We start from the raw sequence: 17,555 nt of genomic DNA, 5'->3' as shown, positions 1-17,555 counted from the left end.
TCCGCAGTGATCCTCCAGAATGAAGCCAAGAGCACTGGTGTGGGGACGGCTGTGGCATCTGCGTTAACAGTTTGATCTCTCGGATTGTCTGTGTTCTGGGGAGTACAGTCTGCCAGGCAAGTGACCTCCACCTAGTCCACGATGAAGAACTACTGAATTCATCCACTCATTCATTCATTAGCAAATGAATAACTTACCGGTGAAAAGTCACAAGTACCTTCTTTTCCAAATTTCTGATACAAATATTCATGTTTGGATCAGCCTAACCAGACCAGCCAGACATCCTTCTCTACCAAGCAGATTACTTCTTTGCTTCTGAAGAGCGATCACCAAGGCTCACTACTGGACACCACTCACTATACTGAATCCATTGGTAGAAGAACAATGGAATCCATGGTTCCACAGTGGCGATTTCAGATTGAAATCTGAAAACAATCTCAAACCAACATCCAGCTTCATTCAAGTCAGTCTCCGAAAGGTCCTTAGTCCAAGAGTTTAAGGCAACAAGGTAACACAAGGTAGGCTTCTTTTATGGTCCCAGGAATGTAACGTTACTCTAATGGAATGTTACTCTTGTCAAGCAATATTAACTCATGGAAAATGACCCATCTGAACTGTCATATAAAAAGGACCAATGGGAAGAAAGCCCTGAATCACATACTTCTGCTCTAAGTAGCATTACAATGACTTTACTAAAAATAAATAATAATTTTCATTCACATAGCAATTTGCAGATTACGGGACAGAACTTATCAGCAACTCCCATTCATTGTTCAGAAGCAATTTTATGATACAGACGGACTTATTGACAAAATAAGAAATAGAGACACAGATAAAGAAACTTACAGCTACCAGGACGGAAGGGGAGGAATAAATTGGGAGATTGAAACTGACATATAAACACTACCATATATAAAACAGATAATTAATAAAGACCTACTGTATAGCAAAGGGAACTCTTCCTCAGGGCTCTGTGGTGACCTAAATGGGAAGGAAATCCAAAAAGAGGGGATATATGTACATGTGTAACTGATTCACCGTGCTGTAGAGCAGATATAACTTTATAAAGCAACTATACTCCAATAAAAAGATTTTTTTTTTTTTAATTTTAAAACTGGTCTGGTGTTTCTCAGCCCTTCTTTACCTCATAAACTCCAACCCTTCCATCAAGATCTTCTCACACGCCACCTCCTCACTGAAGCCTTCCTTCCTATCTATTCTGCCTGCTATTGTCCCAGAGAATTCTATTCCCATCCCCACATCAGCTCCTACTCCACTACAGTGGAAGGTATCCTTTCATTTCCTGGCCTCTGATATGTCTAGTACCATCTCTGGTGGGTAGCAGTCACTTGATAATTAAGCCTTATCTCAAATGATATATTCAATTATTTTAAACACCAGAACTTCTAAATACTTGTAGCTAACTCTAAAACATTTACATTGAATCCACTTGCCAAGGCAGGAGACACGGGTTCAATCCCTGGGTCAGAAGATCCCCAGGAGAAGGAAATGGGAACCTACTCCAGCATTCTTGCCTAGGAAATCACAGGGACAGAGGAGCCTTGTGGGCTACAGTCCATGGGGTCGCAAAGAGTCAGACACAAATTAGCGACTAAATAACAAGAAGCACAAGCCTACCTTAAGCTTATGTGTCAAGCTGTAAATGCTTTCTCTCCTTTACGTCTAGATATCTTACTCTCTCTCTCCCAAGTTCTTGTCTATAAACTACATTTTACCCCTGACTACCTGTTCAGAAATCCTCCAAAGATCAAACTAGAGCTTCTCCAGGGAATGATGCAGTTCAAGGGGTTGCAAAGAGTCGGACATGACTTAGCAACTGAACCACCACCACCACTTTGGCACCACTGGCATTGGAGCTGGGTTGTGTTTTTGTCATGGGGGGTGGAGGGGTTCCGTGCACTGTAGGAGATTTAATTTAGCAGCATCCCTCACCTCTACCCACTAGATGCCAGCAGCAAACCCCATATTGAGATAACGAAAAGTAACACCAAACAATGCCAGATGTCTCCTGGAGCACGACTCACTCTCCAGTTGAGAACTGATGATCTAAATCAATCATTTAGTTATTTGGTATCAAAGGCGGGTTTATGGTCACCCAGAGTTGAAAACTAAGCATCAGCTAATTTTTATGATCAATTGGAAGTAGTTGGCTGATGTCATACCCCCAGAACAGTGCCACATCGATTAGGGATGTCTGCCACCAACTGGGAAACGGCAGTTTGCCACCTCCATTAATTCATCAGAAGCAGCTGGACAGAAGGAAGTAGTGGGCACAGTGTTTAAACGTGGACTTGGCTACAGAGAGATCCGATATCATCTTCCCTTGACTCCATAAAAGGAATAACAGAAGGCTTAAACGCATTCTACCCTTTCTCTTTTAATGTATTATTATTTTTTAGTTTTGGCTGCACTCAATCTCCAACGTGGCACATGGGCTTTCTCCAGATGTGAAGCACGGGCTTCTCTTGCTGCGTCAGCTTAGCATGAGTTAGTTACCTCGCGGCATGTGGGATCTGAAGACCCTGACCAGGGATGGAACCCACATCCCCTGCGTTGCAAAGCGGATTCCCAACAACTGGACCACTAGGGAAGTCCCTCTGTTCTTTAGAATGCATCTGACTGGTAACGTTCTCTGAAATGATCCCTAAAAGAATTCATAGTTGGCCAGTCATTAATATTTATAAGCTTCTTCTCTTATCTGAGCACACTGTACACCATCGAAGGCTGGAAAGAAATAGAGCTGACTGCATCCACAGTCTCAATACTGAATGCTAACCCAGAAACCATAATTTTCACGAAAGGAAATGGAACCACTTGCTTCTGTACCATATAATCTATGTGTAAAACGAAAGAGAGTGGGCTCTCTCCAAAAACCACTGGTTGTTCAAGACTATAATGGCTAGTGCAGAACAAACCAGACTGAGAAGGAACAAAAAGCCATGGGCTACATCTCCTTCTGATTATCAACAGGTTTTGATTACCCACAATGTAACTTCAAACGATTACTGAACCACCATGGCCCTTAGTCTCTGTTTCCTGCATCTGGTAAAGCCTCCTCCTTGTGTTGTTAGGATGAGGAAATAAGGTCATAACAAAGGCCATATACTAAGATTTCCCTAGTTGATATTGCTTGGGGTGTGTGTGTGCATGCATTCAGTCACGTCCGGCTCTCGGTGACCCTCTTAGACTGTAGCCCACCAGGCTCTTGTGTCCACGGGATTCTCCAGGCAAGAGTACTGGAGTGGGGTGCCACTGCCTTCTCCCAGAAGAGATTAGGACAACCCTAATGTCAGTCTTGGAGAAGGCAATGGCAAGCCACTGCAGTACTCTTGCCTGGAAAACCCCATGGAAGGAGGAGCCTGCTAGGCTGCAGTCCATGGGGTCGCCAAGAGTTGGACACGACTGAGCAACTTCACTTTCACTTTTCACTCTCATGCACTGGAGAAGGAAATGGCAACCCATTCCAGTGTTCTTGCTTGGAGAATCCCAGGGACGGGGGAGCCTGGTGGGCTGCCGTCTATGGGGTCGCAAAGAGTCGGACACGACTGAAGCGACTTAGCAGCAGCAGCAGCAGCAACAGCAACATCCATCTAGTCAAAGCTATGGTTTTTCCAGTAGTCATGTATGGATGTGAGAGTTGGACTATAAAGAAAGCTGAACGCCGAAGAATTGATGCTTTTGAACTGTGGTGTTGGAGAAGACTCTTGAGAGTCCCTTGGACTGCAAGGAGATCCAACCAGTCCATCCTAAAGGAGATCAATCCTGTGTGTTCATTGGAAGGAATGATGCTGAAGCTGAAACTCCAATACTTTGGCCACCTGATGTGAAGAGTTGACTCTTTGGAGAAGACCCTGATGCTGGGAAAGATTGAAGGCAGGAGGAGAAGGGGACGGCAGAGGATCAGATGGTTGGATGGCATCACCAACTCAATGGACATTGAGTTTGAGTCAGTTCCGGGAGTTGGTGATGGACAGGGAGGCCTGGCGTGGTGCAGTCTATGGGATCACAAAGAGTCAGACACAACTGAGCAACTGAACTGAAGTGAATGTCTTCGGTGGGTTTAAAGAGACAAACGATCCACTGTCGCTAGTTAATAAGGAAAGCAGGCATAGTTCCTGTGCTCTGCATTCTGGCCTCAGCACCCCATTATGTAAGGAGCTCGTTGTTGTCTAGTCGCTAAATCATGTCCAACTCTTGCGACTCCATGGACTGTAGCCCACCAGGCTCCTCTGTCCATGGGATTTCCCAGGCAAGAATACCTTGTGGGTTGTCATTTCGTCCTCCAGAGGATCTTCCCCATGCAGGATCAAACCGTGCATTGGCAGGCAGATTCTTTACCACTGAGCCACCTGGGAAGTCCCATGTAATGAAGTTATTACAGGGAAACACCCTGGTGTGTTCCATGAAGCAGAAGAGCTGCAACAAGATGCTTGTGGGGCCACTGGGAAGAAGGGATGACAACCCTGATCTGTTAATCACTTGATCTGAACAGGTCAACATGCATTTCCAAACCTAGAGTACAGGCAGAAGACTTGATTACTATTGTTCAACTTCCCTTTTCCCTTTTCACTTTGGAAGCACTTGCTTGCATTTTTTTTCCTTGTAAAAAGGAAAAAAACTCTTCTCCCATGAAAGGGCTGGGGAATATTTAGCAACAATTATAGAAAGCATTTCTTAAAGTGTGATCCAAGTATCCCCCTACATCAGAATTACATGCAAAATGTTTAAAATGCATATTCATGGGTTGGTGTTCCATAAATTCATTCTCTTTTCCTCTGGCTTACATTGCCTCTGGTTTATACTTCTCTCCTTGAAGAGAAATGTGACTGTGTGACTTGATCCTAGCCAGTGGAATGTGAGTGAGTGAAGAGATGTGCCCTCCCTCATGCAAGCCTTCAGGCTTTTTGCCCTTCCGTGACTTGACTCACGTGACAATCGTGGAAGGTACTGATGGGGATGGCAGAGCCACAGTAAGGAAGGACCCAGGGTCTTAGCTAAGGCAAAGACCCTCTTAGATATTAACAGGATAAGAATCCAGAATCGTGTTAAAGAAAAAATTTATTCTGACACTTTTTACAACAGTAAGGAAGATCTAATTCAAGACTATTACGGTAAGGGTATAATAGAAGACAGAGATCACGTTCAATTCTGAATGGAAGGGGGACAAGTGGGGACTTATGGCCACAGTGTAGGGTGAGGAAGTCACAGTGGATATGAAATTACTAAGAGGAAATATCAAGAGTAGGGGGATTCTTGCCAAACTTGCCTAACAGGATTCTTGCTAAAGACAGGCCAAGGATATAGACATCAAAGGTAGGGGATGAGGAGTTTGATCAGATATCAAGAGTGGTCAGATATCAAGGGTGCGGGATGAATGAGCAGGATACTTTGTTAAGATTGGGCCCAGCTGGCCGAAAGGAGAACCAGAGGCCAAAGACGATTCCTAGCTGAAAAGAGGGCTCAGAGGAGCCTGACTAAACTCTGGTCAAGGAGAGAGGCTTTGTCAATGGAAGGTCTTGGAATTCTGCACTTTACCAATCTCATTAGAAAATAAGCCACAGGAGAGATACTCTACTCCAGGCCATACAAGCAAATACTGGAAAGAGCCAGGACTAGAAGTCTCCAAGAGATCTGTCTCCAGGTTTGATCCTGTGTTTCAATGAAATAACTAACTAACAAGTTCAAAGGTATCTCTACACCTATACTTAATCCAAGATTGAAATAAACTTTTAATGATCCTGGAGCAATTTAAACAGAAAGCATCCCTGCCTAAAATATAGAAAACATGGACTCTCATCTTTCCTTTCACAGCTCAAACTCTGAAAAACTAAAGAAAGAAAGGATGGGAAGGAATGGGTTACCAAAAAGCCTAACGAGGGGCATGGCCAGGCCTGTCAGATTCCCCAGCTGCCTGCAGTCATTGGGAATAATTAGACCCACTAGTTAGTAACAGGCAAGAAATAATGAAGCGAGAACTCAGGGCCAGCTCCCCAGACATTATAAAACTACAGGAAGAGGGGTAGGCAAACTTTTCCCCAAAAAACAATCACCTTAGAGATGCAAAGACGTCCCCATGGTCCCAAACACTTTAGAATTGGGTTCAGAGTCTATTCATGCTTAAACAAAGGACCTAGTTATTTGGAAAGGGATTTTTAAAAAATAATCCTGCAGGACTTCCCTGGTGGTCCAGTGGTGAAGAATCCCCCTGCCAACGCAGGAGACAAAGGTTCGATCCCAGGTCTGGGAGGATATCACATGCCATGTGCCACAAGGACTAAAGCCTGCACACTTCAACTGCTGAAGCCCACATGCCCTAGAGCCTGCACGCTGCCCCTGGGGAAACGGCCCAGTGAGACGCTCCCACACTGCAAAGAGAGAGTAACCCCCAGTCACCACAGCTAGAGAACGCCCACGTGCAGCAACTGAGACCCAGAGGGGCCAAGTTAAACAAAAATTATTTCAAAAAATCAGGGCAGAGTTTAGAGTTCATATTCCTTCGGTTCACTCTCCTGCTTCCAGCCTCTCTTGCCTGACCTGGCAAATCTGCTTCTTGAAGACCTACTTGATCATCAAGCCCCATTTAAATGCCCCCTTAGAAGAAATCTCACTTTCCCCACTGGCCCAACCATTGGAATAAAATCCCAAGATCTGAGATGCCTATGGTCCAAGCTGTGAATCTCTTTTAGCATCTGAAGTATCATTTCTGATATGCTTATTTGGGACCAAAAGAATCATATTTTATAAACATGGCTTCTACGACCCTTGAATTATTCTGGTTTTCCAAGTCTTCGACCTCAAGTCAGCTAAGAGGATCCCTACCCCTCTGGCAAATCCCAATTTGGATTGCACTGTATGCAACATAAATCTGACCAGTTATGTAACACAGAACATGAGACAGCCAACTCCCATGCCAGTCATTTAGAGCATATTTCATAAAAGCTGGACTTCATGGAGTGTAGCCTCCCTACAGACAAAGACAAGGCACAGTCTGTAACTTCCTCATCCCTGGACCCTCCTCAGTCGCAAATTTAAATACCTGGGAGGATAGAAATTGATGAGATTTCATTAAGTGACAATTTTCATGAAAATCAATTCTAACCTCTTTATCTCCCAGCAGTGGGGCCTGAGTTTATAACAACAGTGTTGTAGATAAGCTCTCCCAGGAAAATGACAACAGTAGTGATCAAACAACTTTTCATACACTCGCTGAAGAAGAGGCTATGATTTAGAATTTGCACTGGCTTTCCTGTCACCGAAAAGCATGGCGCTGAGTCAGCCAGCTCATAGAGACAGCGGCTAAGGAATATAATACAGCTGCCTGACTTACAAATATTAATAAAGGCAGGTTTCCACTAAATTCCTTATTGTATTAAATTTCAAAGGAGGAATGGAAGTATCTACAATGCCACCATGGTTTTAAAAGCATGAGGGATTTGGATTAATGAATTTCATGCTTATGTTCTGGGAATTTACAAGGGAAAAATTCAGAATAGATGACTAATTGCTGCAATATTAATTTCATATTTACATTCCCCAAAAGCAATGAAGTGAAATTTGTCAGCTGGAGGAAAAAGAAGCTGGGCTATTTATCAAGACCTCAGATAAATAATGATCTCATATCTGAATGAACTGGAGACTTCCATTAAATATGTAACAATAAAAGAAATATGTCAGCAGTCCTTTCGAAGAATAAGAGGATGCAAACAGAACTACCGCTTCTGCTGTAGACAATGTTACTGATAGTAAGCAGGTATCATTTCCATGGGAAATGTGTGGCATATGGGATGTAATGGGATGTAACACCAAACAAATGTTACAGGCTAACGTGAGAAACGGTCTATGGCAATAATGGTGATGAGTGAATCTTAACTCTGAGCAAAACACTTAATCCAGGGCCTCAGTTTCTTAATCTGTATCAAGAAAAGCCTGAGTTCATTTTACCACTATACCCCTGCTGGCTTTCACATTCTGTAACCCCATGATAAACTTTACTCCGGGTAATACAAGGGTCTTCTAGAATGTTGTTTCACCACAGTTTTTTCTTACTACATTTGGGTTTTGCTGAAGGAGGTACAGTGCTCACTCCAAAAGACTCCTTCGTGGAACATTAAGTTTTGTGGAAAATAATCTGACAAATCAAGATGTAAAGCTGCCCCTTGTCATTCGGGAAGTTGTCTCTATTTGCAATTAAAAGAAACTCAGGCCCTTAGCAACTGCACAGAATTCTGGCTGTTGTCACAAAGGCTGCCCCACCACAGCCTACCTGGCTAAGATCTCAGACACTCAAACTCCTGGCAACATCTGAAAGCCTGTTCTCTTCAGAGGAGCCATAGGATATCCCAAATTCTTGTAAACTCCAAGAATTAAAGACTACCATCCATTGCTTTCTGAGTCAGAATATACCCTCTGAGAATTTATCATTTAGCCCTCCTGATACAGGGAGATGAATACACTCTCAGGGAAGCTGGGAACAAAGGGGAGATTGGGGGTTCTGTTAGTTGCACTTCTGGTTGGGGTTTGGGAGAGGGTGGTTTGGGTGCAGGAGGTGTTGTTTAACTCAAGCCTTTAGCAGAAATTTCTGCAGCTGACAATTAGAAGCAACCTCTGATGCTGTTATCTGCTGAAAACCACTATGTGAGTTCTGGCTCTCCCATCTCTCATGACGCAGACACCCATTCCAAGGGCAGAGGTGACATGCACCACTTCTGTCCCATGCTCACTCTCGAGAGCTCACCGGGCCTCTAGTCTACACCCTGGCTTTCATGGTGCACAGGGCTGCACAGGGCTGCAAGTGTCTGGGCACTGCTGAGTAAAGAGCAAGGCACGGAGAAGGATGAATGAGAACGGTGCAGAGAAGCCAAAGGAGACGGAAAAGAACGCAGGGCTCCCCAGCGTAGCAAGAGGTCGTCTCTGACAACAGTCGGGGAATGAGACCGTGCAGGGCCCCATGGCAGCATCCCGGCCACTCTCCGCAGAGAAGCCAAAGGAGACGGAAAAGAACGCAGAGCTCCCCAGCGTAGCAAGAGGTCATCTCTGACCACAGTCGGGGAATGAGACCGTGCAGGGCCCCAAGGCAGCATCCCGGCCACTCTCGGCCGGCACACGAGCCCTTTCAACCCAGACTACAACCAGGGCGCCGCTCCTCTTCAACGACAACAGATGCACGAAACAGAAAAGCTGCAGACCCTGCAGTAAAACCAAAGCAAAACAGCTCAGTTGGAAAGGAAACAATTTATCCAGCACAAAACCTGATGCTTAAAGAAAACTAGATTTAATTTAAAAAAAAAAAAAAGGGTGGCTGGAGACATTCTTGGAAATTCCAGACTGGGCTTGAGAAACCAGTGGATTTGCTTGTTATGAAGGATTTCGTGTTAAAACTAAAGACATCAATACTGCCCTGGACCTTACAAACCAAGGTTATACGGGTCATTCTGGATCCTAGCGAGGATAACAGTAAGAAAGAAAAGGAGTGGGAAGGAAAGAAGAGACAACAATTGGGAAAAGGCAGAGAAAAGGAAGAAAGCAGACCAAGGCAGAAGTTTTCCTAAAGTCACTGAAAAATTATTGGAAAAGGAGGAAGACTGTGAGAAGGACCTGCCTATGTTAAAAACTGAGCTGTGAGTTCAGAGATAAAGAACAAAGGAAACCAAATCTATGGCTCAGATAGGCGCTGTAGCCGGATGGCTGCTGATCTGACAAATATGGAGACAGGCAGTGACCCGGGTCGAGCATTTATGTCGGTCCGAGTTCCCTAGAGACACAGGAAGAAAAAATACACACACACACTCACACACACACACATCCATCTGGCAAATTAAGCAGACCTTACGCTTCCTGATGCCTTTCTGGAAGCTGTCTATGTTTACAATTAAAGGAAACCCAGAGCCTCAGCAACTGCAGTATCTATACAGACAGACAGACACACAGAGAGATTCTGTAAGAGGAACTGGTCCACCTACAACTGTGAAAGCCGACAAATGCAAGATCTGCAAGTGGCAAGCTGAAGGCCAAAGAGAGCTGAGGGAACAGCTCCAGCCCAAGGTCAAAGGCAGAAGAGGCCAGTGTCCCAGCCTGGTGGTGCAGTCAAGCAGGAGGCACTCTCCCTTTGTGGCGACAGCATCGGCTTGTTGGTACGTCCAGGCCTCTGACTGGCTGGACAAGGCCCAGCCACACTGGGTAGAGCAGTCTGCTTCATCCAGTCGATTAGAAACATCCTCAGAGGGAATTCCCTGGTGGTCCAATGTTTAGGACTGCACATTCTCACTGCCAAGGGCCTGGGTTCAGTCCTTAGCTGGGGAACTAAAATCCCACAAACCATGCAGCATGGCTGAAAAGAAAAAAGGACTTCCCTGGTGATCCAGAGGCTAAGAACCCTCCTGCCAATGTAGGGACACAGGTTCAATCCCCAGTCAGGGAAGATTCCTCCTGTGGCAGGGCAGCTAAGCCCACGAGCGGCAACTACGGAAGCCCGCATGCCCTAGAGCCCATGTTCCACAACAGGAGAAGCCGCCACAGCAGAAGCCTGTGCGCCACAGCTAGAGAGTAGGCCCCGCTGCTGCTTGAGAGAGCCCACACATACTGCAGTGAAGACCCAGCACAGCAGAAGAGAAAGAAACAAATATCATCCACGCATCTGGGCGCTGGGTAGCCCCGTCAAGATGTCACATAGAGTAACCATCACAACACTCAAGTGTTAACAGGATCCAACACAAACCCATGGAAAACACTGGTCCCTCCTAAAACATCAACGCTGGCTGAGATTCAAGGACAGAATCTAAGCTAGAAAGGCAAAGTGGAGAAGCCCCAAAACAGGGGTCAAAGGTGGAGGTGTTTTATAAACTCACCCTCAACTCCGCGTCTGACCTCAGTCTGCAACTTCCGTGTGGCCCAGGAATCTGAGAAGACACGGACACCTTCTACAAGAGGGGCTGGCAGACACCCAAGTTCTGGGCACAAGTTTTTTGGCTCACAGTTCAGCTCTACCCAAGGAAGTCTCCTGACTTTTATTCTTAAAGACCCCTGTGGCCAAGGTGCGTGACCTCTCCCGGCCTCGGCTTTTCCATCTGTAATAGCAAGTGAGCCAAGAGCATTCACCTACCCCGACTGTTCTGAACACTCCAGGAAGCAATGATGTTAAGGACTCAGTCCAAGGCCAGACATAGTAGGTGCTTAAAAAGTAGGAGCTGCTCTTTTGCTTTGCTTCTTAATGACTGTTAGTTCCCTCCACAACAATTCCACAGAAAAATACCAGCTACTTCCACCGTGAAAACTGCCAGGCAGTTGTTACAACACAACTCCCTTTTCTTTCTTTGGTAGGACTGGGTTTCGCATCAGGGCAACCTACTATATAAAGTACAGGAGCGCTCCCTGCCAACTGACCAAGATTGAGCAAAAACTGCCACACCCGGGCATAACTGGATTAGGCAGAAAAGCAAATATCTGGCCGATCGTAAAAAAAGAGAGGGAAAGTGCGTGGGGCCCAGGGACTCCCTTTGGGCCACCAGTCTGGTATCAGGGAACAACCACACAACCAGCCTGCTCCCTCCCTGAAAATTTATGAGTTGACGAAAGGAGATGCCCACGGAGAAAGCCGCTGTGGAAGGCAGCACGCCCTGGCCCGTGGGGAGCAACACTGCCCTTTTGCCCACTGGCTGTGGAGGAGGAAGCAAGGGGGAGGACTCGACTCCCTCCCTCCCAGAATATAAAGCCAACTCCATATCCAACCCAAAGAACTGGAATCCTCCCAAACCACCTCCTTTCAAAGAGGCACGTTTAGGCCTTCCCTAATACAAGCAACCAGAGCCTCTCTCCTATTCCAGAAAAGCGAGTCCAAGATACTTCTCCAGCTTGTCTTCTGGGTCCCCAGGTAACCACGGCGGTCCTTCCTCTAGACCCATTGTTAGGAAGAGCAGTTTTTTTCTCACGGGCACCCTGCTTGCCGCCCAGATCTAAGTTTGTTCAAGGCAAGACCAGCGCTTTCTCTCTGCATGTTGCTTCCCAGGGCTTAAGAATGTGTGCAGAGCACACAGCAGACACCCAAAAGACCCTAACAAAGAAGACGGTTGACCCACAGCAGGACCAGGGGGAGAGGACCATCTCTTCCCCTTAGAGAGTCCATCAAAAGAGTCCTGGTGGGCCTCAGACATCATTAAACAGCACCTAATCCATCCAAAGTCAATTAAGTTAAGAAGCCAAACTGAGAAGATAAGAGGAAAAAAGTTCCCACAAGATGGATAGGGCTGAGGCCCCACAAGCTAAGACAGGCCTTGTCATCTGTGTTGTACCACGCGGTGATTTGTAGCTACAAGGTGAACATAAATCAGGCCTCGAGCAGCAGGCGCGGCCACTCAACTGGGCCACAGGCATCCTAGCGTTGCCCATGCATCACACCTGCTGATATCTGGGGTATCCAACCCCAGGCAGAGCCAGTCAAAGGGACAGGCGGACCCAGTGACTCAGACTACCAAACAGACCGCATGCATGATTTAACAGATCATATTTTTCTCATGCAGTTTTAAATTCAGATAATTCATCCCACATTACTTTAATAAAATATATATATATGCTCTGTGAACAGGGAGCTTTGCCAAGTCTATCCATGGTTGAGTAATCCAATTCAAGTGACCCTGATGAATCCAACACAAAGCCGGGGTGGTAAACACTAGGCATTAAGTAGGGCTCAGAGAAAGGAGTGATCAGGGGGCTTGGGGCTGGGGGTCAAGGGGTGAGGTGGAATCTGCTGGAAAAGAATGGAAAGGGGGGGCTGAGGACATTACAAGAGGGACAGACACGCCCTGAACGCACAGGGGCGAAACGAGACAGACGCCATCAGAAAATGAGACAGCGAAGCAACTTGCTCTTCAGGAACAGGTTGGGCAATCAGGCGTACACCAGACTCCAGGAGAAATGAGATACGAGAGTGTGTGCATGTGTGTGTGTGCGTGTGTGTGCGCACGTGTGTGTGCGTCTGTGTGCGTCTGTGTGCGTGTGTGTGCGTGTGACACAGACACAGAGGGATAGAGATTCAAGTCCGTGTTTAGGAAGACAGATTTCAAGGCCATTTCAACGAAAATTGGAGAGGACTTAGAAAGCGAAAGGTGAAACATGACGTCAGGTGAAGTAAGTGAAACGCAAAGGACAAAGAAAGAGAGGGGTCAGTGTCAACACTCGGGCTGAAAATCTGGAGGCTGGAAGACGAGTGCCCACACTAATGGTTGCCAGGAAGTCGGAAGAGGCAAAATGGTGAGTTCTGGCTTCGGGGAGAACTTTCCGGATGAGTGAGTCATGCTACGGAGGGCACATCCCAGAGGCCCCAAACACCCTCACCCCTGTGCCAGCCCCTGCCCTCCACTGTGGGCGGGGCCTGTAACTGGACTTTGGCCAATGGAATATCAGAGCAAAGGCGCTGGGATGCCCCCCACTGACGACACTTCATTATGAAGAAGTCCACCTTAGCAGGCTGGGCGTTTGAAAAGAAAGCGCTCAAGGTTCCAAACTGCCTGTGCAGGGGGCCATGTGGTGGGAACAGGGGGCAACCGCTGGGCACTGAGTGACCTCCAGCTGATGTCCGTAGCAATGCAGGCCGCTCCATCCCACAGCTGAGAGGAATGAATGAATTCTGCACCACAGGGAAGAGGTCCGGGGCAGTTTCTTCCCCAGCCCAGCCTTTCAGATGAGAGTGCAGCCTGTGAAAGTGTGCTCGTCACTCAGTCGCATCCGACTCTTTGCCACCTCATGGACCGTAGCCGGCCAGGCTCCTCTGTCCATGGGATTCTCCAGGCAAGAATACTGGAACCAGAGAAGCTGCTCAGTCATGTCCAACTCTTTGCGATCCCATGGGCTGTAGCCTACCAGACTCCTCCATCCATGGAATTTTCCAGGTCAGAGTACTAGAGTGAGTAGCAATTCCCTTCTCCAGGGGATTTTCCCAACCCAGGGATCGAGCCCAGGTCTCGTGCATTGCAGGCAGACTCTTTACCATCTGAGCCACCAGGGAGTAGCCTTGTGAGACCCAGTCAAGTGCAGCCAGACTCCTGACTCACAGGACTGTGAGAATACAAGTGTGTGTTAAGACCCCACGTTTCTGGGGTTTTGTTGTGAATCCCCTGGAAACTGGAACAACTGGGCTGAAGATCAGTAGAGAGATCAGGGGTGGACAGAAGTCCATCACACAGTGGATGAGAGCCCACGTGCTTGCAGCAAATGGCCTGGGGCTGAGCCTCAGCGCTTCCTAGCTGTGTGACTTATGCATTTGCTCTGTACTTCAATTTCCTCATTCATAAAGTTTAAAAAAGAAATAAGAGTACCTATCACCCAAGGCTGCTACTTATGATTGAATATTAAAAACTATTCAGCACTTAGAGTAATACCTGCTCCAGGGTAAGCACTACTCGGGGAGGGCGGGTGGATTAAATTCTCGAAGGCAGAAAGTGCTAAGAAAGGAGAAGCAAAAGGCAAAGCAACCAGCAAGCAGGGGGAAAAAGATGGACCGGGGCAAGTGAAAGCAGAGTCAGGCAGGAGGAGGCCAGGAGGATGAACAAAATCATAGTCCAAAATCTCACTCCTCACTCCTCAGGACGACAGAACTTCGATGGGGAACGTCGAGACATATAAGAAAAGGGGGACCAAGGAAAAGTCAGGTGAAAGAGCAGTAGCAGAATTCAGACATTTCCATAAAGAGTGCATTTGGAGTTTCTGGGTTTTAATTTAGAATATTACAAAGTCCAAGTATAATAAATGGCTTTCAGATTGGGAGTTTAAAATATTGCTGTAGAAGTGGCTTTGATTCTTATAGATGTCTCATAAAATGAAACTCTGTATATGTTAATGTATTGATGCAATAAAACTGAAACAAGATTATTCTCCATTTGAAATTTTTGGAGAGCTTAAAAATGCTTCCATATTTTTTGCTCATCTTGTGGCATTGCAGAACTTTGATGCAGAGTTTATATTTAGCTAAACTGTTAATTAAGAAATGCATAAATCTTTTATTCTTAATATTTGTAATTCTAAATAAACTGACCTATGAAAAATATTTTTTTAAAGAGGGGTCCACTCAAAAAAAAGGAGAGGGGAATTAACTGGCTTACAAAGACTGAATGACCTGGCCCCGTCTGGCCTCCTTGCTCAGACACACGGGGATACACCCTCCTCAGAGCCTTGGGACTGGCTCTTATTATTTCTTCCAGAATGTTCTATATACACATTTCCTTTCAGTGGTTGCCCAAAAGTCCCTTCTCATCAAACAAGTCCTGACCAATGTATTTTAAATGGTATCCCAATGACCTTGCACCCTGCTTTCACCTATATAGCATTTATCTCCTTCTACCATTCTATAAGATTAAGTGTTTGTTGCGTTTATTGTTTTTCTGTCTCCCCTGCTAGAAGCTCTGAAAAGACAGATTTTCATCTATACTTTTTACTGATACATTTCCAGAGTTTAGAACAAGACATAGCTCATAACGGCACTCAGAAACATGACAACTAAATGGAACATCTCATTTGGAATTAGATGCTTTGGCTTATGAAAGACATTATGAGAACAAGAGCCCAAAGAAAAAATTGATTGGAAGGTGGGGTGGAGGGAATAAAATTATTTCGGGCTACACTCCCAACTTTCTGAGACTGCTTAAAAAAATTTTTGCATTATTAAAAATTAAAGAGATAAAACTCTAACATGCTGGTAATAACCCAAAAAGACCAGAAGGATCCTCATCACTTTATTATAAATATTTATGTATTTCTGCAGATAAACTTCGGAGAAGGCAATGGCAAGCCACTCCAGTACTCTTGCCTAGAAAATCCCATGGATGGAGGAGCCTGGTAGGCTGCAGTCCATGGGGTCGCTAAGGGTCGGACACGACTGAGCGACTTCACTTTCACTTTTCACTTTCACACATAGGAGAAGGAAATGGCAACCCACTCCAGTGTTCTTGCCTGGAGAATCCCAGGGAGGGGGGAGCCTGGTGGGCTTCTGTCTATGGGGTCACACAGAGTCGGACACGACTGAAGTGACACAGCAGCAGCAGCAGCAGATAAACTTACTTACAAAACAGAAAGAGACTCCCAGATTTGGAAAATGAACTTATGGTTGCTAGGGTGAACAGACAGTTCGGGAGTGTGGGAAGGTCACAGACACGCTGCTGTATTTAAAATGGATAACCAACAGGACCTACTGCATAGCACATGCAACTCTGCTCAGTGTTATGTGGCAGCCTGGATGGGAGGGGGGTTTGGGGGAGAATGGACAGATGTGCACGCGTGGCTGGGTGCCGTCACTGTTTCCCTGAAGCTATCACAACACTGTTTACCAGCAATACCCCAGGACAAAATAAAAAGTCCCAAAGAAGCAAATAAATGTTTATATAGTTCTGGAAAAGGTGATAAAAATCAATGAAAGGGGAAAGAGTGAAGGACAGGAACGTTCATTTCTATTAACACTCCGCATGGCTTTTACAAAGAGCATATATTACTTACATAATATTTTAACAGTGAAATGCACATGGGGAAAAAAAAAATAAGCTGGCCCACAGACCATTTCTGGGAGGGAGCAGAAGGGATGGAGGGACAGTCAGGAAGGAAGGCCCTTGGGTTTCCTTCCCAGAGGCACCACAGCTCCCCAAGGACACTGCAGGGTCTCTGCTGGCACACAGAAGGGGGGACCTGGTGGAGACCAGCAGCCCAGTGCCCACAGAAAGGCAGCCTGCCCGCCTAACTGCTGAGGACAGCTCCCCCCAGCGCCCCTTCCCACAGCCCAGCAAACTAGAGAGCGCCTGCAGAGCTCAGAAGACACTCCTGAAGGCAAGATTTTCAAATAATACATGGCTCATGCTATCTACAGTTTTTAGCATTACAAAGAAGTTAATAGTTTACTGAAATCGATCAACCTGCCATTTAACTTACTGTGGAAAGTTGTCTTATGAGGACATCATCCCCATGGACCCATAATCCAATTGAACTATTCAATCCTATGTACACACACACACACACAGAGTTAGTCCATTCAAATCAACATATAAGCAGGATCCACACACTGCAGTGGGTTGACTGAATTTCTTTGGTTCCTTCATCAGGAATTCCCCTTTTCTTCCTTTTTATTTTCTTTACACTGTTTTTCTCACCATTTCCCCATTTCCATTCAAGGGCTACACAGTTTAAAGCACTCCTCTGTCCGCCCTTTCTCTGACCTCCACCCCCTAATTTCCTCTGGATCACTTTTTCTTTTTAATTGAAGGATAATTGCTTTACAGAATTTTGTTTTCTGTCAAACCTCAACATGAATCAGCCATAGGTACACATATGTCCCCTCCCTTCTGAACCTCCCTCCCATCTCCCTCCCCACCCCACCCCTCTAGGTTGGTACAGAGCCCCTGTTTGGGTTTCCTGAGCCAGACAGCAAATTCCCGTTGGCTATCTATTTTACATATGGTGATGTAAGTTTCCCTGTTACTCTCTCCACACATCTCACCCTCTCCTCCCCTCTCCCACGTCCATAAGTCTGTTCTCTGTGTCTGTTTCTCCACTGCTGCCCTGCA

Source organism: Moschus berezovskii, chromosome 1, assembly GCF_049115385.1.
Source record: "Moschus berezovskii isolate FMDL1 chromosome 1, NW_MosBer_1.0, whole genome shotgun sequence".
NCBI classification, from domain to species: Eukaryota; Metazoa; Chordata; class Mammalia; order Artiodactyla; family Moschidae; genus Moschus; species Moschus berezovskii.
Note: the sequence above shows the minus strand (reverse complement) of the source record.